Genomic DNA, 23529 nt, shown 5'->3' with positions numbered 1-23529 from the left:
ACTCCAACGACACTTCCTGGGCGTACGCGCTCAGCGTCGGCGCTCTTGGCGCCGCGCAACGACAGGCGCTGGCAGCAGTACGCATCTCCATGGTACTAGGCGCTGGCTAGCGCTGCCGCACGCTGCTCGCGCTTGTGCTCACGCTGCTGTGTGGTTGCCAGACCTTACAGGCAGATGCTGGCCAAAACAGTCTGACTGCCACAGCGTTTTCGAGCACATTTCACTCAATCAGCACTCGTCACAAGCAAGATATCGGCTTACCTGTGCTTGGCAGGCTTGGCAGAATCTCCGCTGCCACTTCAAGCCACAATGCTGCCTTTATTAGCTTATTTTTATGGCTTTTATGGCTCGCCTGCCAGAGCGACGGCCGCCTTTCTACTGCGGCGATCAGACTTTCATTTATTATTTTAATTTGCGACATGGCGCGAACAGCCTCGGCACCAAGCAAAAATGTAGACAGCAATTGAAAAGCGCGCGAAAAGCCGCACCGGATGTCCCGAGAACCGCGTCCTTCCATTGGTGTATGAGAGACGTGACGGTGAGCAGCTTCCGGCGCTCGCGCTAGCGCTGGCGCAGATATCTAGCAGTGACAGATATCGGCGCCTCGCCGAGGTTCGCTGGCGTCTCCTGCAGTGCGCATGCGCAGACCGGTTCTAGCGTACGCCAAGAGCGCCGACGCTGAGCGCGTACGCCTAGGAAGGGTCCTTGGAGTTGGTGCTTAAGATCTTCCATGACGCTGCGCCTCTACGCCGTCGCCGCACTCAACCACGAGCTCGACCGCGACGCGATCAGACTTCAGAACGACGTTGCCAACCAGAAAAGCCCCGACGACACGCCTTAACTATGACCCGCATACCCGACGCCGAGGGCGACGTGTAGCGCAAGAGCCAGGATATCCAATCTAGAAGTGGCTATCGACGGCTATAAAGTCACCTCTCTAGTGGACACAAATGCTGATTATTCAATGATGAATGGGACATTCACCGCGCAACTAAGGAAAGTCACGACCGCTTGAGACGGCCCACGAATCTGCTCCACAGGAGTTCACCTTAGTACGTCATCGAGACGACGCACTGTGCGGACGTACTTATCCGTCAACGGACGTAGTTATCCTGCGACCTTCCTAGAGCTACAGCAGTTCATACCGACGCAAACAGCGTGGACCTACGCGCCGTCCTCGCTCAGAAAACCGACGGCCTGGAGTCGGTCGCAAAAAGAAAACCATCGCATACTGTAGCCGTTCCCTATCCAAGGCCGAGGTTAACTGTTCGACAACTGAGAAGTAGTGCCTCGTCACTGTCTGGGCTACGTCGAAATTCCACCCCTACCTGTACGGACGACCACTTAAAAGTGGTAAGCGATTACAACGCCCCGTATAGCTTGCCAATTTGATACACCTCCGGCCGCCTCGCTCGGTGGAGCTTGCCCCTACAGAAGTTCGACATCAACGTCGTCTACGAATATGGACGTAACCACACCGATGCGGACTGCCTATGTCGAGCCCCCGTCGAGAAGCCGCCGGAAGGAAACAATGAGGGCGCCTTTTTGGCACCGACAAGCACCAGCGACTTCGCGCAGCACCAACGCTTGGAAACCGACCTTCAGCTTCGCATCCAGTGTCTGGAAGGCAAGGATTCTTCATCCCCAGCCGCGTTCACGCATGGTTTGTCCTCTTCGTGTCTGCGAATTGACATGCTCGTGAAGATTTTCGCCCTCAACAAGAGCGCGTGCTTCCTCGTCGTTCTGAACAGCTTACGAGGAGAAATTATGCAGGCTTCGCTCGACGCACCAACAGCTGGACACCAAGGGTTTAGCAGCACCTTTCGCCGAATTGAAGACAAATACTACTATATGCGCTGACGTCGCAAGGTATGCCGTGAGTGTCTACAACGTGTCAAAGCATGCCGTGAGTGTCTACGACGAAAGACGCCGCCGATCAGGCCAGCTGGAATTTTGAAGCCCATACTACCAGCGAGCAAGCCCTTTCAACAGGTTGGAATGTATTTCCTCGGCCCGTTCCCAACGTCAACATCGGGCAACAAGTGGATTAACGTAGCAGCCGACTAATTGGCCCGCTACGCACAAGCAAAAGCCCTGCTGAGTGGCACTGCGGTTGAAGTCGCAAAGTTTTTATTGCGAAAGCAATACTACGCCAAGTCTAACCGCTCGTCGCGTGGTCCGTGGACCCCCTGCTCCTCGAGGAGCCGCCGCCTCGCCTAACAGATGGTGTGTCGTCAGCCTCTCCGTTGCTGTGGCGACGCGTGACGTCAGCTTGCTTTCTCCACCGCAGCCAGGAGAAGCCGGTAGTGCCGCGCTCCTCGAGGAGTCTCGCCATGGAAGTCACCGACGAAGAGTTATATCTGAGTCTTGTTGCTCTACTGCTTCTGAACAATTTAACTCAAGGCGGCAGCCAAGCAAGCTAGGAAGAATGCAAGAAAGAGGTTAACCAAATGTTTAGGGGAATCCCCCAAGGTGGAGTAGATTTGTAATAAGGGAGTAATTACTCGCTGACGTTCACCCGAGAGCAGCCATACGGCTACAAAGGAAAGCTCTACAGCTTTCACAGAAATTTCGTAGTTAAAGAAAAATTCGTCCTAGTCCGGGGTTCGAACCCGGGACCACCACTTCACCGGAGCAGTCGCTCTACCAATTGAGCTAACCGGGACGGCAAGCTTATGGGACGTCAACGAGAGGACGGGTGGACGTCAACGAGTAATTCCTCCCTTATTACAAATCTACTCCACCTTGGGGGATTCCCCTCAACATTTGGTCAACACTGTTCCCACTTCGAGTTATTGATCAATTCGCTCTCGCCCTACCATAAGCTTGCCGTCCCGGTTAGCTCAATTGGTAGAGCGACTGCTCCGGTGAAGCGGTGGTCCCGGGTTCGAACCTCGGACCAGGACGAATTTTTCTTTAATACGAAGTTTCTGTGAAAGCTGTAGAGCTTTCCTTTGTAGCCGTATGGCTGCGCTCGGGTGGACGTCAACGAGTAATTACTCCCTTATTACAAATCTACTCCACCTTGGGGGATTCCCCTAAACATTTGGTCAACACTGTTCCCACTTCGAGTTATTGATCAATTCGCTCTCGCCCTACCATAAGCTTGCCGTCCCGGTTAGCTCAATTGGTAGAGCGACTGCTCCGGTGAAGCGGTGGTCCCGGGTTCGAACCTCGGACCAGGACGAATTTCTCTTTAACTACGAAGTTTCTGTGAAAGCTGTAGAGCTTTCCTTTGTAGCCGTATGGCTGCGCTCGGGTGGACGTCAACGAGTAATTACTCCCTTATTAAGAAAGAGGTTACAACGTGCCCAAGAAACGGAAAAACAACGCGAAGAACGACTGCGGAAACGACGAGAAGCCGAAGCAGCAAAACGAGCTGTATCGAGTTCAGAAGCTGGGATTAGGTAAGCTAAAAGGAATGAAGCCAAGCGGAAACAACGTGCCCAGGAACCAGAGGAACAACGAGAAGAAAGTTTGCGGAAACGACGAGAATCAGAAGCAGCTATGCAAGCCACTTCAAGTTCAGAATGTGAGTCCCTTAAGCTAAACATACTTAACAGCTATATCTAGCAGAACTCACTTCCCCATCATCCTAGCTATGTCTACTGCGAACACAACCCCCTGCCATTGACGTATAATCAACCCAGTTGTCAGCCACTTTCGGCCCCTTTCGACCCCTTTATTACCACGAACTTCCTAATCTCATCCGCCTAGTAACTTCCCTCCCTGCTGCACTCGCCTTCTTTTGGAATACACTGCGGTAATCCAAGGAACTATCGGTTATCTTTCCTTCGGTTTGCATGTCCTACTCATGAAAATTTCTTCTGTATTTCAATTGACTCTTTCCGGCTGTTTTGCTTTCTTTTGAATCCCCTGTGTCATTAAAAAGTGACCTTTATTGCTTTCCTTTACGACATTACCCGCTCAACTCCCTCCCCCCCCCCCCTAATTTCCGCGTTGATAATGATAACCTTGAGCTTGTTCAACTGCACACGCAATTCTTTCTGTATCTTATAGTTCTATCAGCTTGGATCACGAAACGGGCAGTCTTGTGAAAAATGCTGTCCATGTGTGCTCTGCCGTGAACTAAATAGCGACCTCAGTGGCGAGGCTACCGTTCTTCGGCAGGCTCGCGAAACCATGGCAACGGTAGCGCAAGAAGATTGAATTTCACTGCGAGAAGCGTGACGAGGACTGATCAGAGGAATAATTCGGAGAAGTACGATGTAGACTCATAGCGTGGCTTTTAAAATACCCAAGGACACGATGCCCATGAGCGCAGTTTTTAGCAGAATCAATTGCGAGAAAAGCGAAAACAACATGCCAATTCCGACCTTCCACAATGGTCCTCCCATTTTAGAGACACATTAAATGCGCGTGACTGGCTGATGCAGAGTGAAAAACCTCCTACATACAAAGTAAGGTGCTACTGCCATGTACATTATAAACCATTCGAAAGCCAAAGGTGATCAAAGTCTATCTATTCAGTCGTTCTAGACCAGACCGAAAAAACGACCATCTTCAAAAACACAAAACATTGCCCGCTATCGTCCTTCTGCTTCACCTGGAAGGCCTGACACTTCCTACAGTCTGCTTTGTACTGACCACCTCTTTTTCATTGCCACCGGCTTCTACAGCGGCTTCAAAGAACCCAGGCATCATCAGGGTCTCAAGGACTCTGCGACTAAGGCGCCTAGGTTCAGCTTGCTAATAACGCACGAAAATACGAACCATTACGTCCACGCAGCCACATTTCTCTTCATATCTACATCTTCAAGAAGGAGGAAAGCAGATCATCATTGTGCACATGACGATGTGGGGTCCTGCCATGGAGGTGTGGTGAAAACATTTATTAAAAGGGACAGTAGGTATGTTCGGATCAGCAGGGACTGATCCTTACAAACACTAGGTGGAGGTCCCTAGTATGGGACCCCAGTGGCGGTTGCCGCCGCCCGGGCGCGCCCGACTAAGGCTTGTTGGGCCTGTAAGTCGTGGCAGCCGAGCAGGGTCGCCTCCCAGTCCTCCCGGGTTGGGTTGGGGATGGGGGAATAGCGGGGTTGGAGGGGCAGGCCCACACCATGTGATAGGTGTCAGAAGACACCGCACTACAGTGTGGGCAGCTGCCGCTAAAGGAGGGGTCAAAATGTTTTAGCGCTGCCGGGCACAGAAATGTATTGGTGAGAAGGCGCAGCATACTGCAACAATTGTTACGCAGTCGTCTGATAACTGATGACGGAAGGCCCCGGAGGGAATGGGACAGACGACTAGCTGTTATAGTCCGCATTTAGTTCTTGTTCTCCCTTCACAATATTAACTTCTCCTGCGCATCTGGCTCCTCCAAACGGACGGCGATCGCACCTTTCCACAGCGCCAGAGCTGTCCCGCGCCGTAGCCGAGGATCGCGCAGCTGAAGTCGAGCAGCTTGTCGGGTCCCAGACCGCCGCAGACGAGCAGCAACGTCGAGGAACGATGGGGGCCTCTGTCGGGCAACTTTGGCAGCGCCTGCAGGGAGCGCTGCACGCTCCAGGCCTCCTCCATGGCGGCCAGGGAGACGGACTGCTCTTCGCCCTCCTGCAGCAGCGCCGGCGGCTGCGGCCACGACGGAGATATCAGGACGTTTTAACCTCCGGAGTGAATACGCAGTGGTCCAGTTTCCAGATCCAGATCCAATTAACTGGAGGAAACGTAACTAAATTCAGGAACCCGAGAGGCGTTTCTCTTTGCCACTACAATGCCTGCATGATAGCTAACGTGCGCCCCGCAAACCTCAAGCGAGCGACCAAACAGGGCCCGCTCCCGACAGTGCGTAATTCCCAGGCCCACCCAGAGAGCAGCCCCCTAGCTAACAAAAACTACTACGCCAAAGGATTTGCCCCTGAACAAATTTCAGTTTCAAAGATTATGCGGTCATCATCATCACCATCAGCCTGACAACACCCACTGCAGGGCAAAGGCCTCTCCCATGCCTCTCCAATTAACCCTGTCCTTTGGCAGTTGCGGACACTGTATCCGCGCAGACTTCTTAATCTCATCCGCCCACCTAACTTTCTGCCGTTCCCTGCTACGTTTGACTTCTCTTGGAATCCACTCTGTTACCCTTAAGGACCAGCGGTTATCTTGCCTTCGCATTACATGCCCTGCCCAAGCCCATCTCTTCCTCTTGATTTCAACTAGGATGTCATTAACACGTGCCTGTTTCCTTACACACTCTGCCCTCTTCCGATCTCTTAACGTTACACCTATACCATTTTCCTTTCCATAGCTCGCTGCGTTCTTCTTAAGCTGAACCTTCTTTGTTAGCCTCCACGTTTCTGCCCCATAAGTGAGTACCGGTATGATACAGCTGTTGTAGATTATACGGTGCACACTCTTTGAAAGGGATACCGCTGCCTTTGAAGTGAGCCTGTATCGAAAAGGTGTCCCAGTTCTAATCACAAAAACGGAGCTTTCGCCCCGCTGCGGTGGCTCAGTAGTTACGGCGCTCGGCTGCTGGCCCGAAAGACGCGGGTTCGACCCCGGCTGCGGCGGCCGAATTTCGGTGGAGGCGAAATTCTAGAGGCCCGTGTTCTGTGCGATGTCAGTGCACATTAAAGAACCCCTGGTGGTCGAAATTTCCAGAGCCCTTCACTACGTCGTCCCTCATAGCCTGAGTCGCTTTGGGACGTTAAACCCCCTTAAACTAAACTAAACTGAACTAAAAACGTAACTTTCATAAGCTAGGAAAGAGAGAAATATGAAATACAGGTGTTGCTATCACTGAGACGTTACTCCTCTGCTCTACCATACTAGCACTGGCTTCTGCGGAAATACCACATCCATACCTCTGAAGGTCCTCTACTACTTGTCATGCGAAGCTATGGTTAGAAAAACAATGGCGCGGACACATCTCAGTATCCTCACCTCATGCTCTAAAAGCGCTGCGCAACTCCACTTTAGTCACACGCTAAAACCAAATGAGCCGTTAAAAAGAAACTCGTTACTAAATGTTCTTTCCCGAAAACAAGCCACGGACTTAGCCAGACAAGGCAGAAAGCTGGGCTAGTTGGTGGTTCATGATTCGTACAAAAGTCTAACGCTTAGGACTGTGGCAAAGATATAGAAAAAGACAGAACGAGCGCACATACAACACAATCACTGGCCACCTATGCTAACAGCGATGCATCAATCAATACAAGAGCGTTGTACAATCTTTTCCTGAAGAAGACGGAAGGCTACCACTAAGATCGACACTCTACTGCGGGAGCAGCTGCTCTGAGGGCTGGAAAGAGTTCACGTATGACACTGCTGTACGCTGTCACCACAGCCCAAATGCGACAGCCCTCCTGGGTCGCGAGAAGGCCTGTGGAGTCACATTCGTATAGCGTATGGCTGCAGATACCTTGGGCCTCGCGTGGAGCTTGGCGTAGTCCCGCCTGGCCAGGAATCCCCTGACCACAGCCTGCGCCTTTGTCACCTTGTCCTCGTGGCGTCGGTAGCGGGCTGTGTCGATCTTCTGTGCGCCGGGTGCCAGGAACTTCTCGGACGGGGCAGTCTGCAGGAGTATGACTTGCCCAGTGTTAATGGCCGGTGTAGGCCACCGTGTCCAGCAGCGCGAGGGCAGCGAAACCACGCCCCAGGGCTAGCACACCACGTGACGTGAATAACAGAGCCCTTTAAAGGGGCTATAAATAAAAATATCAAACTAAGCAAGAGGAATAGAATATTCTCGGGGAATACTACAGACAATTTTTCAACGCGGAAAGGTGGCTGCGTTGCTGCGGATGTTCCGAAACCCTTCCAAATTCTAAGTGCTCGAAAAAAATGAACTGCCGTGATCGCATTTCAATGGCGTCTTCGCAATGGAGTTCTCCGTCCAGTAAAAGACGCCACATTCAAAGACCAGAAACACGGCCGGAAACAGAACACCGGAAGTTAGCATACCAGTGGTCACACCGGCAAAGCGGTAAGGTAGGCCGCCTCAGTCCCCCAGTACTTGGATGGGGCCTTTCCGCTGCATCTCGTTGCAACGCGCGCCTAAGGTAGAAATAGGCTACGCGAAACTATGATAATTTATCGAAGGAAGCTGCAGACTGCAGGACAGACTGCTGATACACTCATGCATGAATACATCGGCGACGATAACGCGAGCGTGTGGCCTTCAATTCGTTGTGTGCTGTCGTGAAGTGTACATGCGAGCTCCGAGGGATCCTCAAAAGCTTGCTAGCAACCGTCGCGCTCTAACGTATTTCGTTCAACGTCACATTTCAGTGTAAACCTGCACGCACATTTCTCATCAAAACAGCCTCCTGTGCTGTAGATTATCGTGTGTTTTTGACTAACTACCCAGTAGTTATGATCACAGGCAGCCATTGTGATTAACTCTGGTCGTAGCGATTTCTACATTCGTGAATTGGTTGTAAGCGGAAAAGAAGTGGCTGTGGCTCAACTCAGCTGCGCCAGGATATGCACAGCGAAAGCTCTGTTAAGCATGATTATACACGGTGTAAATTTTGTTCAAGACTTCAGCGAGAGCAAATTGATGTTAACAGCGCACAACGTAGACGGGATACGAGAAGAGAAGCACACAGCAGAAGCAGAGCAAATCACGTGACGCATCCCGTGGCACAAGTGCAAGAGCGAGCGTCCACAGCGGCGGTCGGCGCAGAGGCGGACGTGACTGCCAAGCTCAAGAGCGAATCACGTGACACATCACATGCCACAACTGGCGAGGAGGAGCGGCCGAGCAGCAGGCAGCGCAGGGCGGACGTGATACAAGCGTTTGCGGGACGGCAGGCTGGAAACGCTGATTGGTCAAAAAAATATGACGTCATACGCGTGACGTCATAGGTCACGTGATATTTAATGACGTCATGTCCGGTTGGGGACAGGCATGTTTTCCCTAGATTTTCCCCCGCCACCGCTCGTCAGCGGACGGGGCTGCTCGCGAGGAGCCGAGAGGCGAGGAGGCAGCGTGCACTGCAGCGTTGCCTCCTCGGCGTGTCCCCGTCATGTCTTTCGACCCGCCGCGGTGGCTCAGTGGCTATGGCGCTCGGCCGCTGATCCGAAAGACGCGGGTTCGATCCCGGTCGGGGTGGTCGAATTTCGATGGAAGCTAAATTCTAGAGGCCCGTGTACTGTGCGATGTCAGTGCACGTTAAAGAACCCCAGGTGGTCGAAATTTCCGAACCCCTTTCACTACGGCGTCCCTCATAGCCTGACTCGTTTTGCGACGTTAAAACCCCAATAAACCATAAACCCATGTTCTTCAGTGCGCGCGCGAGATTAAAAAGCGCACCTGTCGCGCTGCGCTGTCACACTGCATGCCTGCTTCCGTGCATTTCTTGCGGACTCCTTTCAGTCATACTTAGCTATACTTTGACCAAAAGGCTTCTTAAACAGTTATTTCAAGTTTTATTGCTATGTATAAAGAATATGTTTGTAGCAGGTGCGTGAGCCCGAACAAAAGAAAACTGTTTTTATTCCCCTTCAGTATTCCTGCTTATCGAGACTTGAGTATTTATATGTTGCAGTACATCTTTTTTCAGGCATCACAACTGATGTTTCGATGTGTTTGGTAATTGATTTCATTGTAGCTTCATACTTGCACCATTTAAACTCTGCACATAGCTCTTTTTTCACAAAAGGAAATGTGATTAGGTTTCTGAATAGAGCTGTGCACGGGCCGCAATTTCGAACCCGCGCCCGGCCCGGGACTTAACCTACCGACAGGAAGCCCGGCCCGACACTGAAGGACCCTGAGCACGCTCGTGCTCGGCCCGACCTGCAAAGCGGCGACGACACAAAAAGAGAATTTCAGGAAAATGAGTTTATTTCAATGACATTCAAATTTTGACCTCGCATTCCAGATCACAGTTTGGGATTATACACAAGACACAACGCATAAAGGTATAGATTTATCACTCTAAATATGCAAGTTGTTCATTGATGATGGCTTGATCGAAACAAGAGCGGCGCTCTTTCATTACGAATCCTGCGGCGCTGAAATTTTTCTCGCTGCTTGAATTGGTGGCCGCAACGGCTAATACTTCCATAGCAAGAGAAACGCTTGAAGTATGAAGGGGAATGACAGACGTGGTGTCGTAAGCCATGGATGGCGTGCCACAACAGGAAGACTTTTTGACTTGTTAGAGGATAAGCGAGCAAATAAGCGACAGGGCGGCGCTATACTGCGAATGCCGATGTGGCCGCGACGTCCCTGCTTGTACTATTCACGGGAAGGCACGGTGCTGTGTTCACTTTGCTGACAAGCGATTACGGCGAAACGCAGCACTGCGCCAGAATAGTACAAGCTGAGCCGTAGTGGAGGCGCCAGTGACATTCTTCTAATGCTTTTCATGTGGTGCCCCCCCCCCTCCTTCGCTCTCGCCCGCGACTATTGTCCGTCTACCCGGCCGGAACCTGCCGGGTAGGCGGACAAGAGAGAAGGCTGCCGGCTCTGCGGTGCGCTGCGAGTGGCGAGTGGAAGAATTTAACCTTTTCCCGATGTGCTGCTGCAGCGCTACTCCGTGACCCCGCGACCTCGCGTGCGCCGTACGCAGCCCTGCCTCCGCTTCCCAGAACCATCCTTTCTTCTTACAAGGCGCCCAAAACTGGTTGCTTTTCCCCAACGTTGGTACTTGCTAGAACGAAAAATGCGTTTCTAGCCCCAGCTAGCTTTTTTTTTTTTTTAGCGTTTGTACTATCTTCCCGTCCTTGTACATGCCCTCCTGGATGGTCTAGACACAAATCACTTCCTGCTGTGCATGCAAGACGCCCAGCGCACCACAGCCATATTCGCACTTCCACATATATGATACATGCTTTGCCCAACTTAGAGCCTTGGGCGTTTGGTTGTGAGTAACACCGTATGGCGCGTAATGCATTCCCATCAGGCAGAATTAAAATATGAGAAAATTCATCGCAAGATATATTTCCTTGTATTCTCCAAGTAAATTACTTCTATACTAACTCCTCCCTTCTGAAGTGACCAAAAGATAAAACAACTCAGCGTGTAAAAAAGGTGAATGCAAAAATACACTACTTTTGTGCAAAATTCACAGGAAGTGCACTTAAATTGCCACAAGTGCATGGCCAATTAAGGAAAAAAAAAACAAGGGCAAAGGACGGAGACGCACAACAGGAACACAGGACGACGCTGTGTTCTGTGTTCCTGTATTCTGTGTTCCGAGTTCTGTGTCCCCGTCTTTTGCGCTGGTTTTCTTTCTACAATCGTGAACCAATTAACTCGCCCAGCTCTCCACTCTACTGGACCAATAAGGCATCAAGCTTCACAGTGCATTAGTGTTATATCTTACGCTACATATTTTCGAATTGTTTTTGCTCGGCATACACGTCTTTCATTTGCTTAGGAAGAAAGCAGCGCAGTCAAGAAAGTTACTCCCTCCTGCCAGCGAAAATTAAAAAAATGCGGTTTTTTCAGCGCCAGTATAAAATCTTTGCATGCTGACGGCATGTTGAAATTTTCGTTAATGCACCGTAATAATTATCTCATGAAGCCCAAGCTCTTGTGGCCCAGGACGAAGAGTACGATGATTTATGGCAATATTTGAGGTGCATTTATGAGCCAAGTTCTTAATGCTCTAACGTTCTCCTAAGCAAATAAAACTGAAAATTGTGATAATTTTGATAATGCTTTATGGAGCTAACACTACCAGGACGTGGTAAATAAACAAAAAATAAATTCTTTGATAAAGGCCTGTACGCTGCACTTGTGCTGCTCATTTATTTCATGCTGTCCATTTTCTCAGTGCAGTGTCTTCTTTGATATGCATATTTCTGGCTCATTACATACTTTGCTTCGGTTCACAATTCTTCTTTTAGCTATATTTCATCCACTTTCCTGCCATAATCTCTATTCAAACGTAATTTGTGTAATTTTGCTTTGTCCGGGCTCCTGCAATGTTCTTTTTATTTTTATTTTATTTAGAACATCCTGCAGGCCTACAGTAGGCCCAAGCAGGAGGGGCGAATACATAATATATGCAAAAAAGAACAGGTTTAGCAAAATTGAAAAATGTTAAATACAAGTTGTAACACAAAATACAGCAATAAATACAAGGCTCAGATGCAAAAGTATATATGAATGATGTGAAGACCTGTTTCAAGCTGTTGCACTATAATTCAGTCTAACCTCCTCGATCACGATCACCTAAGCCTTTCCTTATCTGTTGCCATACTTTTTTATGGAAACACTTAAAAACAAAGCACCATGATCTATTTCAGTATTGTTTTATTTGCCGATCTAATTTTTTCGAAGATAACATGGGATACCAACTCCCCTTTAATGTCCCCGTTCTCGTCTCGAAGTCGCAAATTTTTAGATGTGCGCTCAGTATTCTCGTTAGTGCATCTGTGCTCACAAGGGACTATAACAGCCAACGCGGCTAATACGCTAGATTTAATCCTGACAAATCGATCTGACATAGTCTCACCTATTACATACCTGCCAGGCATCAGCGACCACTTGCTAATGCACTATGACATTAATCTAGCCACTCCGAACACTAACAAAAAGAAAAAAAATAATAATACGAGACTACAATGGAGCAAATTTTCAGGCGATAAATAATGAACTATTTTTTTTTATCGATGCTTTCCCATAGCTTTGGTGTCCGCAGCATTCAAACCAACTCGAGCATGTTCACAGCTATAATCACCCAACTCACAGAACAATTGACACTCCTGAACGCACTGCTACCACCCACTCAATAGCTCCCTAGTGTAATAATCACATTAAACGTTTATCTAACAAAAAGAAAGCCTCTACCGCATCGCAAAGTTCTCGCCAACTAGTGAGCGATCGGACTTCGTATTCAGCGGCTTCCAACATGTATGTTCAGGCGCTCAAAAGCGCTAAAAGCACTTCCACTCACATGTAACCACCAATGTCAAAAATTCTGGCGGGTCATTAATCCTTCCACCGACGATAGTTTTGCGTTATCTGACCCGTTAGGCGACCTCATCCCTTCCGACGTTCGCGTCACGATTCTTAACCGCGTAATCACTGACAACTTTACACCCATATCTGATGTATACATATGCCTACAACTCACCACTTCAACTATGTTTTCATGCCACCTATAACTGTTGCTCCTACTGGTGTGAATAAGCTTATTGATGGACTCAGTGTTCATTCCGCTCCGGGTTATGACTGCGTTACTTAAAAAGCACTGCAGCTTATTCGCCCATTATACTAACCAAACTTTTCCAGCATTGACCAGTCAACGCTGCTACTGAGTGGAAGATCGGAAAGGTGGTTACAGTCTACAAATCCGGCAGCAAAGCATCCCCTATTAATTATCGTCCCATATCCCTTACCAATACTTGACCCAAAATGTTCAAACATATAATATTCACCAACCTTGTTAACTTCCTTTCATTGAACAACTTTTTATGTCAGCGCAACATTGTTTTCGAAAACTTTACTCTTGCGAAACACAGTTAATATAGTTTACACATGCATTGCACTGTATTCTAGACCTATCATCACTAACTGGCTGTATATTTCTGAATTTTTCAAAGGCTTTCGACGATGTATGTCACAACCTTTTGGCTCACAAACTAAAACATCTTAATATTGACTGTAACTTATTGAAATGGATTGAATGTCTACTTAATCGCTCACAATTAGTTATTGCTTACGGTTATAACACCTGTTTTACAGAGGTGTCTTCCGGAGTTCCACAAGGTTCAGTTCTTGGACCCTAGCTACTGTTCCTGATCTAACATTAATGATCCCCGCTCTCTTATGGATTCTCATATTCACCTATTCGCTGATGTTTGCGTCATTTTTAGAGAAATAACCAACACTAACAACCTTACATTACTTCAGTCAGTGGCGGTCACAGAGAGTGGTTTTAGGGGGAGCGGACAGACTGCTGTATATAAAAAAAGAAAAAATAGAAACAACGATTTTTCATTTTATTTGCACAAAAATTTTTTTGCGCTTTGTTATTGAAAAATAAATGGCGAAAGGTATAGACGTTATACCATTACTCAATCTTTGAATGTTAACGCTTACGCGAGCAATATTCATTTCGATACCAGGCGAAACGAGTCGACGTCTGAGATAATTGCCACGACATGTCCACTAAGGTCAAAGCACCTGCCCGGACATTTCACCAGTGGGGTTAGCGGCCTTCATTTATCAGTTCTGGGAAGTGGCTTAATTTGTTCTGCCCTCAGTCCCCAAGGCGGCTGTTCGGCGATCCTTGTCAAGCCAGAAAGGGATGGTCCCCTCGCTTGCGTCGCTGTGTCCCTGGTGGGATAAAGACATGAATGGGTGGCTCCCCCCCCCCCCCCCCCCCCTCCCGCCGACGAGGTTGTTGGCCACCGCAACCGCAGGTAAATGGCACCGCCGTCGCCGCCGCGCCGGCGGCATGGCAAGACAACGGTGGCGGGAACTTGATTACTTTTGTATTTTGTAAATAGTGTACAAAGCTCTCCCCTGTCCTTTCTTGCTGTCGCTCCCCTCTATACTTCTCCTTACTATCCTCTCCCTTTCCCTGTCGTTTCCGCCGGCTGCAGCTCGGGTGCTTAAGATATTAGATAGCAATTGCCGCAGCCGGCAACACTCTTTTGCTTCCTTTTTTTTTTAAAAATAAACCACTACCGCCAAGGCAGGAACACGATACCTATCAACGTGTAGAACGTGGAATTGTGTGAAATAAGACAGCCGCTAACAAGGTGAACGTACAAAGCAGGGGACTACTTGACGAGACCGCCACTGACTTCAGTGCGAAGAATGGTGAATGCAGCTATATATGAACAAATGCAAAGTCATGCGTGTACCTAGAAAAACTTCCGTCCCACCTCACTACTACATCGATAACATTTCGTTGGAATCAGCCTCATCATATAAGTGCATCGGCGTCCACATTACTTATTATCTTAACTGGTCTCTTCATACCGAGAACATAATTGAAAATGCTAATCGCATGCTTTGCTACTTACGTCGCAACTTCTTTAACGTTCCTTCCAATTTGAAACTACTGCTTTATCAAACACTAATACGATAAAAACTCGAGCATGCAACACGTGTATGGCACCCTGCTCATGACTTCATTAATGATCTTGAGCTGGTGCAAAATAACTCTGTGCGTTTAATCCTTGTTAACTACAACCGCACAGCTATGAAGTCTAATATCTGCCTCCCATAACTGACATCGCGTAGAAAAGTGTTTCGTATCACCCTGTTCCACAAGCTGTACCATCATCGCGCTCTTCGTGATCACCTCATCCCCCGTACAATTTCTGTATCCCGCCGCATTGATCATGATCACAAAGTTGGAAGTATGTCATGCAACAGAAAATGCTGCTCGCAGTCATTCCTGCCGCGAACCTCATGCGACTGGAACCACCTTACCGCAGAAGTTGCCGGCACTGAAAATTACGAGCAGTTCCGCGTAGCACTAGCTAACATTGTATATTCAGGCGCTGTTTAATGTTCATGTAATCAACTGTATTTTTCTCTCAGTTTTAGTATATTTACCATTCCCCCTGTGTAATGCCACTAGCCCGTTGTGCTCTAAGCGGTGCGGGCCGGGCTCTATTATTTTACTTTCCTTTTAGACAAGCCCACCCTAACATCTGTGTAATGCCACTGGCCTTGAGGGGTAAATAAATAAATAAACAGAGTAATATGCAAGCCTCTCACACAACATTCACTAATATTTCTTTCTTTCTGTAATAACAATTTGTAGACAGCCTAAAGGCTCATATTTCACTGACGTGAAGGTTCATTTTTCAGTCACAGTTCCATACTGTAGAGCGCAAGATAGCGCTTGTGCTGCATAGTTATTCTTCTGTGTGTGTCATTGTAGGCGCTATTGTTTGTTTTCTCAAGTACTATGCACCGTGTATCCCAAACTGAAGTTCTTCTAAATCTTCTTTGATATTAGCAGTTGCAAATTCAAGCCTTCTGCAGGATTTGAAGGAGGCCCAAGGAGACGAGGACTAATTTTATGCATATGCAAATGTAAACAGCTAATCTATCTGTACTATTGTAACTTGCATTCTTTTTTGCTTTATGTGCTGTTCTTATATTTCGTGCCATAATGCTGAATGTCGTGATTTTTGTATGTATTATAGTGTAAATTGATACTGTATGTCTGCTGTCAAAGTGTTTTCTTTTTCTTTACTGTAATGCGCGATTGTAATGTTTATCTCTTATATTGTTTGGTGTACTTTCAATGTTCTTTTAAAGTACCAACTTGTTTTTCCTACGTTCAAAACTGTCATCTAATGGTCCCCTGGGCCTTGTCAAGCTGTGTGCACAGCTTTTAGCCCAGGGTGACCAGCGAGATTTTTCTGGTAAATAAAGTGCATTGACTGATTTATTAATTCATTGATATGCAACTTACAAATGATTGGAAATGAGGGGAACATGTGCACAGGGCGGAAAGCGCGTGGTCTGCCAGGAAACACTGAGGTGGCCCCGAGAAGGGCCTTTAGTAAGGACGACATCCGTTTTGTGCCTCTTCACTAAGCAGCGACGACATGGCGTGCGCAGTCCTCGTTTTGCACGAGCTGTCGAAGCAATCCTTGGTAAAAAAAAACACGAGGGAACAAAGTCGTGCTGTGTATGCAGATGCGATCGCCTCGTGGTTCCATTCACGGCGAACAACCATCCGGCAAGCCTGGCTCTTTCGACGGATTCAGGAAACGACTGAAAAGAACAAAAGTAAGGAGCGAAGAAAGGTGCACTGCTTACAGGTTAGAACACAAAAACAAAGCTAGGCGCTGCACTCGGTTAACCCATTCAACGAGGCGTGGCGTGAGCTTTAAATCCGATTTCGACAAGGCGTGAGAAGTCGCTAAAGAAGCAAAGGCACACTGCACTGAATGAATGATATAGATAGACTAAGCGCAAGTCATAACTTCTCTAAAGCCACACTGCACTCGTTTAACCCTGCAACGAGGCCTAGCGCGGGTTCTGATGTCTGGCGCCGATTTCGACAAAGAGAGGGAACACGGCCGCGAGATTGATGGCCGCGAGATTGATGCCCGCAATCTTCCAGGAAGCAATGAAGCGGCCCTGAAGAGGGCCGTTTGGAGCAGCTCTTCAACGTTAACCTACAGCGGCGTGGCGGCGAGCAGTAGGCCCAGCGTCCGCGGCGAACAATGACATCGGCTTCCGAGAAGCATATCCAGGGAACGACGCTGCAAAAAAAAAAAAAAGTTTCGTTACAAGCACCGCAATTTGGTGAGTCCTCAATGCACGAGAAAACTTGCGACAATGTAGTTCAGTCCTTACCTCAGGGTTGAGAATGCGCACCCCCGACAAGCGCGTCAGCGTAGCTGTCAAACGGCGGTCCTCAAAGCGCGCCTGATGCGGATCCTTGTAGTGCCGCGGCAAAAACTTTAAATACGAAGGTAAAAACTTGCGCAAACAGTAGAAGAAGAAGGAGACGGTACAACAGGACAGAGCGCATACACAAATACGAGCACGACACTAGCCACGTGCTCCTGGGGAAACAGCGAAAGCCGCAAGCAAAATCTGCACAGAAATTTCAGCTGGCTGTCGCCGCCGAGCGCACCACGCACGAACGCCATAGCTGCACACGCCTCGAAACGAGCGCGCCGAGGATCACGAAACGAATGCGGCATGCCCGCTCACCACGCACGCGCGGCGCGGCGGGTGCACCTAGCGATTCCCCAGGCGCTCTAGGGAGAGGTCGAGAAAGGCGCGCTGACGCCACGTCCGGTTGAGAACGAGGGCGAAGTCAAAAAACGTCACGGAGAAGCGCATCCCATCGACCAATCAGCGTTTCCAGCCTGCCGTCCCGCAAACGCTTCTGACGTGATTGCCAGGCACACAGCTGTGGCGTAGGCGAGTCACGTGGCATGATGTCATAGCCGCATGCAGCACGCCTCCCGTTAGAGGTAAATCTAGGAGCCAGTTGACCTTCAGGCTGAGCATCGGAGGAGCTTTTAGCTGTAAAAAATTTGAGTACATTCCGGAATGCACTCATTATCTTGACGATGACGCATCAGCTGGTTGAACGTTTTTCTCGCGAAGAACCCTGCCTCGTGCGAGTGATTGTCAAATCCTTTGTGTCGTCTATTTGCAGTATAAAGTTTGTTTCGTTTGTGAACCCTTGGCTCCTACCTTTTCTTTGGCTTGCGACCGGCGAAAAGCTGGTCAACCTTGTCACTTGGTAGGTGGTCTGGCTGAGCCTGCCACGCTGAGCCGAGGGCACCTCCTTTGTGCCCGAGACCGCTACCCTACACGCTCTAAGGGTGTCTGGGAACGCACGCTAAAGTGCCCGAAGTGGTGATAACCACACGCACCTAATTTTAGTTGCATGAAATTCATCTTAGACCCCAATGTCGGCTCGCCGCGACCAGAGCAGAGGGAGTACGCGGAGGCGAACCTATACGACTTTGGTGAAACTTTCAGTCACCCTCCCCACCCCCTGGTGCCTGCTCCCTGCGCTGCTGCCCGGGCAGCGCATGCGTCGACAACAGCGTCTCTAGTGCGCGCTACACAGTTTCTTGCGCATGCGCGAACCCTGCAGCGTTGGGCTGAAGACGTGGGCGCGTCGCAGCATCCACATTAGATGAAGCGATTACTTGAACTAGCTCTTGCGTAGAATTCATCCTCAGTAGTAGGGCCATCAACCTCGTCGCAATCCGCCGAGTGTTCTCGTGCACTTTTCGTTCTTACTGCATCTTTCATGACATACGGAAATCGCAGGACCGATTGCGTATTACGATGAAATATTTCAGACTTCAATGCCGATCTTCTGATGCAACTTCGAGGTCCTTTCAGCCAACGTAACCACTGCTTATCTTTTCCGAATATATATCGTCACTTCAGTCGGCATCAGTTTTGAGATTCTGTGTGGTTCTGCTGGTGGAACTACCTGTGCGTGTTTGCTTTGTGTACGTCGAATGATATGCAGCCTGACATTGTATGTACCAGACGCACAGTGTGAGTGTTCGGCCATCGTATTTCGCAGAGGCGAATTATATGAAGCACCTTCAAAATTGTTATTTAGGACTTCAATGGATTACGCAGCGGCGCCACTGCATGTATTCATTGTGTTTGTTATCGCAGCCGAACTGCGTAAGTACTTCATTTCCCAACTGCTGCTGTGAAGTCGTTAGATCCTCAGAATGGAACGTGTAGCATATTTTGGTTTTGCGTTCGTGACTGATAAAATAGTGGGCATATCAAGCGAGAGTTCCCGAACGAGCATTTGGCTGCGGCAGCTCCGTCCAGTTATCGCAGCGTGCAGCAGGATCACCGGCAGCTGACTGCTGGATATCTATATCAGCCCAAAATTCACCTAAATAATCTAGCAGGAACCGCTCATAGATCATTTGACTTTAAGGCGACTCAGAGCTTCCACATAGTTGACGGCGTGTCCGGTGTCACAGCACTCATTTGCCGACGCGTTTAAAAAAAATTATTTAGAAATGACGTTCTATAATTTTACTTTATGTTCAGATATTCACTCCCCAGCTGTTATTGAAGTGTCAGCTTAATGGGTGCAGCGTGAAATAAAAAAAATTACTTTCAGTTGCTTTCTTTACATCAGCTCCTACATGCAGCGCGCCTGCCTGGTACCCCCACCGGGGGGTAAATCCTGCATGAAGCGCAGATACCATGACATTTTAAACATATATCGGCTTCAATGTGATGCTTCATTCTTTCGCGTTCTTTCCTCGGATGCACTCGCGAACTTTTACCTCAGGGAACTTCTTGCGTACCGCGTGAAATGAATAAAAAATTTATAACTTTTCTTCAAATATATTGCGATGGGCCTCGATGTCACCAAGTGCCCTAAATTGGGACAGCAACGCCACCACATCTTGCCTACGTCACAGATCGGTGTTCGTTTGTAGAACTTTCCACCGATGACTCACTAGGTGTCGCCAAATTTCTCGCCAGGCTTTTGTGTGCACTTGGCGCTAGCCGGGTGAAAACGACAATGGAACTGGCTTGCAACAACAAAGGGAGGAGGCGTGTCCATATCCTCCTCACCCGATGGAAAGGTGTATAGCGTTGTGTAGTAGTCAGAGGAGCCCGGTATGGCCCACTGAAACATACAAATCATTAAGGAAGAGTCTAAACCACACATTACGGTATTGTCCCATGGCCGGAGCTGACTGTTTTTCTACAGCGGAAACCAAGTGTGTGTTTTCACCGGACATGCGGCTGTGGCGCATTCCAGCTGGAAGATAACGTGTGCAGCTCTTCGCATGCAGATCAGGCACGAGAGAAAACCAAAGCCTGAGTGTGTCTTGCCTTTGGCGGCTTGGCGATGTCTGCAGGCGACGGCACCGCCATGGGCGAGACGATGCTTTCATCCAAGAGCAGGTCGGCGGGTTCGGTGCCCGTGAAGGTCCGCTTGCGCGTCTCCAGAGCCAGGTCAGGCCTCCCCTTGAGGCGCACGTAATGAGAGCTGCGCCGCCCATCGTAAGCCGCTATTTTCACCGCTCACTCTTGCACAAGCTTAAGCCAGCTATCGGATATTTAGTTCCCCTTCCATATACGTAGAGATTGTTTTTTATGCATCTTTCAATTAAACGTAATAATTCCAGTTATTTCACCGCCGAGAAATGAATGGCCAGAAATGGTAGCTATTTCGCAGAGGTCCCGATGAGCAAGAAAGCGGGAGGTGCTGCCTGATTAATCTATCCTCGTGAAAATGAATTAACCTTTTTGTGTAATAACAGCCTAGCTGTCACCCGAAGCGAATGGGGCTTGCGAGCTAGCCTGGCAGCTGGTGAAACTTCGCCAGCGACAAAAGCAGAGTGATGGAAGGCTAGTGCTGAGGATGCATGCCACGCAGATAGCAGGATTCTACCCCTGAATCGATTCCTGAAACGTATGCTGCAGGCATCTTGTTGCTGCATGTTTTTGTCCCTCGTTTGGAAGATCCAAAGACTCACAATAAAAAAAAGTATTGAAATTGGGAATCCGTTAAACATAGATCACTCGATGTGCCATTGCGTGTAGCCACGTAAAACCAAAAAAAAACAAACGTCATATTAAAATCTACCCCCCCCCCCCCCCCCCCATAGTAGGGCCCTCTAAGAATAGCAACGAGCCCAAGTTCGCGCCGACATGGAGGACGTTTGCTATTGCTGCATGGGGTACAGGGAAACGATATAACCTATCCTTACCCCATGTGAGACCCTCCAAACCTCAGTGCACGATGCCGCCGCAGGATACAACTCAAGAACGAAGTGCCAAATACCCCTAAAAGGAGCTCCTACTGCCAACTGATGCCGTCGACCGATTTTCCCACTTGACCGGTTCTCCCTCTCTCACCCTTGACCGATCCCCTTGTGCCGGGTAGTGTGCAATCCCAGGGAGCGGCAGTTGAATGGGGAATAACCACGGCTTAATCGGATTAACCACGGCGTTATGAAATTCTGCGGACGCCATTGATTGGAGGGCCTACTTTGAGGGGCATTTTCCACTTCGTTCTTGAGTTGTACCCTGCCGGTGCATTGTGCACAGAGAGTTGGAGGGTCCTACACCGAATAAAAATATGTTCTATCGTTCTCCTGCCTTACATGCAGCAACCACAAACGTCATCCCTGGAGTCAAATTTTTGCCGGTAGCACTTCGTCCTCGAGCGAACATCCCTGGCATTGAAAAGTAAACCCATCCCTTTGGAACTGACAAAAAGTTTCCGGCTGTATACGGCAACGCCACGAGCAGCGTGCGTTCAAATACCGGCGCACGTCGCAGCGTTCCCTCAGTACTCACAATGCGGCCTCCATGAGCTTCATGCGCACCGGCCGGCCGGACAACGCCATGCGCCCTTTGGGCGGGGGTTCGAAGCACATGACCAGCACTGGCTCCGGCAGCAGACCGTAGCGGATGCACGCCAGCACCGAGTCCTCGAACTGGCGCCGGTTCTGCATAACCAGCGGAGACACCGCAGAGGCTTGCTTCTTTCGGACTTTCTTATAAACCGGTAGGTCTATTCGGCACGTGAACTCACGAGAATGCGCGAGAACCAGGGACCCCATAAGACCGAAGGGCAACTCGAGGAAGTAAAAATGAATGCAGGTAACTTCAAGAAGAACATACGAGGTCTGTTAGAAAAGTATCCGACCTTTGGTCGTAGAAAAAAAACTTGCATAACTGGAGCGTTGCAAACCTAGTCACCTTCAAAGTAGTCTACTTGGGACTCCACATACTTCTCCTAGCGGTGCTGCCATTGTTAGAAGTATTCAGAAAAGGCGCCTTTCGGAATGGAGTTGAGCTCAGCTGTCGTTGCAGCCTTAATGTCCTCTCTTGTCTGAAATCGCGCTCCTTTCAATGGCCTCTTGATTTTGGGAAACAGCCAGAAGTCACAGGAGGCCATATCAGGAGAGTAAGGAGTCTGTTGAACTATAGCAGTCTGGTTTTTCGCGAAAAAAGTGTGAATTTAGTGCGAGGAATGTGCAGGAGCATTGTCGTGATGGATGCGCCAATTTTCTGTTGACCTCAACTTCGGCCTCGTGCGCCGCACAGCACCACGCAGGCGACGGAGGACATCCCTGTAGTACTCTTTGGTCATTGTTTGACCCTGTGGAGTGCGTACTCGTGGTGTGCCACACAGAGGGTGTCAAAGAAAGCAGTCAGCATCATTTTCACATTGTTGCGCACTTGGCGGGCCTTCTTAAGTCTTGGTGACGTGGAATGCTTCCACTGTGACGACTGGGATCTGGTTTCCGGGTCGTACCTGTACACCCAAGACTCGTCACCAGTGATTATGATGTTGATGAAGTCGGGGTCACTGTTTGTGGAATCCAGCATGTCCGGTGAGACTTCAACACGAAGCTGCTTTCGCTCCACCGTGAGCAGCTTCGGCACGAATTTCGCCGCAACTCTCTCCATGGCCAAATCTTCGGTGATAATGGAATGTGCGGAGAAATTGTTCATGTCCACCTCTTCCTCAATTTCTCGGATAGTCACGCGACGGTCCCGCATCACCATAGCGTTCAGTTCGGTAATGTCCTGGTCATTTTGGCATGTTGATGGCCGATTGGAGAGTGGCTCGTTCTCCACCGATGTGCGACCATCTTTAGACCAATTATACCACTGCTTAATCTGTGTGCTGCTGATAGCATCGTCACCGAAAGCCGTCTGAATATTTAGAATGGTTTCCACTTGGCTGTCGCCCAGTTTAAGGCAAAATTTGATGCAGTAGCGCTGCTCCTTTCACTACGCCATTTTCCTTGCAATAAAAAACCGACGAGAGCACTGCGCACTGCCTCACTCAAATGCTGCGTCCCAGCGACTGACGCTATCGGCAGGCGGGAAAAAATTCGTGCATGCGCATGAAGGTTCAAGGTCGCCTGAAGCAAGCGCGCTTGTTTCATACCCATCTGGTGTTCGCAAAAAAAAATAAAGTCGGATACTTTTCTAACAGACCTCGTATGTTTCACGAAGAACGCGAGTAGGACGGCCCTACCGCATCAGCAATCGATCGTACTAGAACTATTGTATTTTTTTTTCTGCCTGATAAACATCCATACAGTACGAACACTCAGGCAGAGCAGCAGTCAATAAAATAC

General features: G+C 49.0%; 1 pseudogene across 1 annotated transcript in view; it reads right to left on the bottom strand.

Annotated features, from left to right (window-relative positions):
- Positions 1 to 23529, bottom strand: part of LOC149337135 (uncharacterized) — a 46085-nt pseudogene that overhangs the window by 14252 nt on the left and 8304 nt on the right. The window contains exons 3-7 of the transcript XR_016284603.1: positions 21731 to 21882; positions 20282 to 20414; positions 18398 to 18433; positions 7382 to 7534; positions 5362 to 5592 (exon numbers count right to left, since the gene is read on the bottom strand). The product of XR_016284603.1 is annotated as an uncharacterized LOC149337135 (transcript). The remainder of the gene's footprint in view (positions 1 to 5361; positions 5593 to 7381; positions 7535 to 18397; positions 18434 to 20281; positions 20415 to 21730; positions 21883 to 23529) is intronic.

Source organism: Amblyomma mixtum, chromosome 7, assembly GCF_055824585.1.
Source record: "Amblyomma mixtum isolate Tamu chromosome 7, ASM5582458v1, whole genome shotgun sequence".
NCBI classification, from domain to species: Eukaryota; Metazoa; Arthropoda; class Arachnida; order Ixodida; family Ixodidae; genus Amblyomma; species Amblyomma mixtum.
This window is presented reverse-complemented; position numbering and strand designations above follow the sequence as displayed.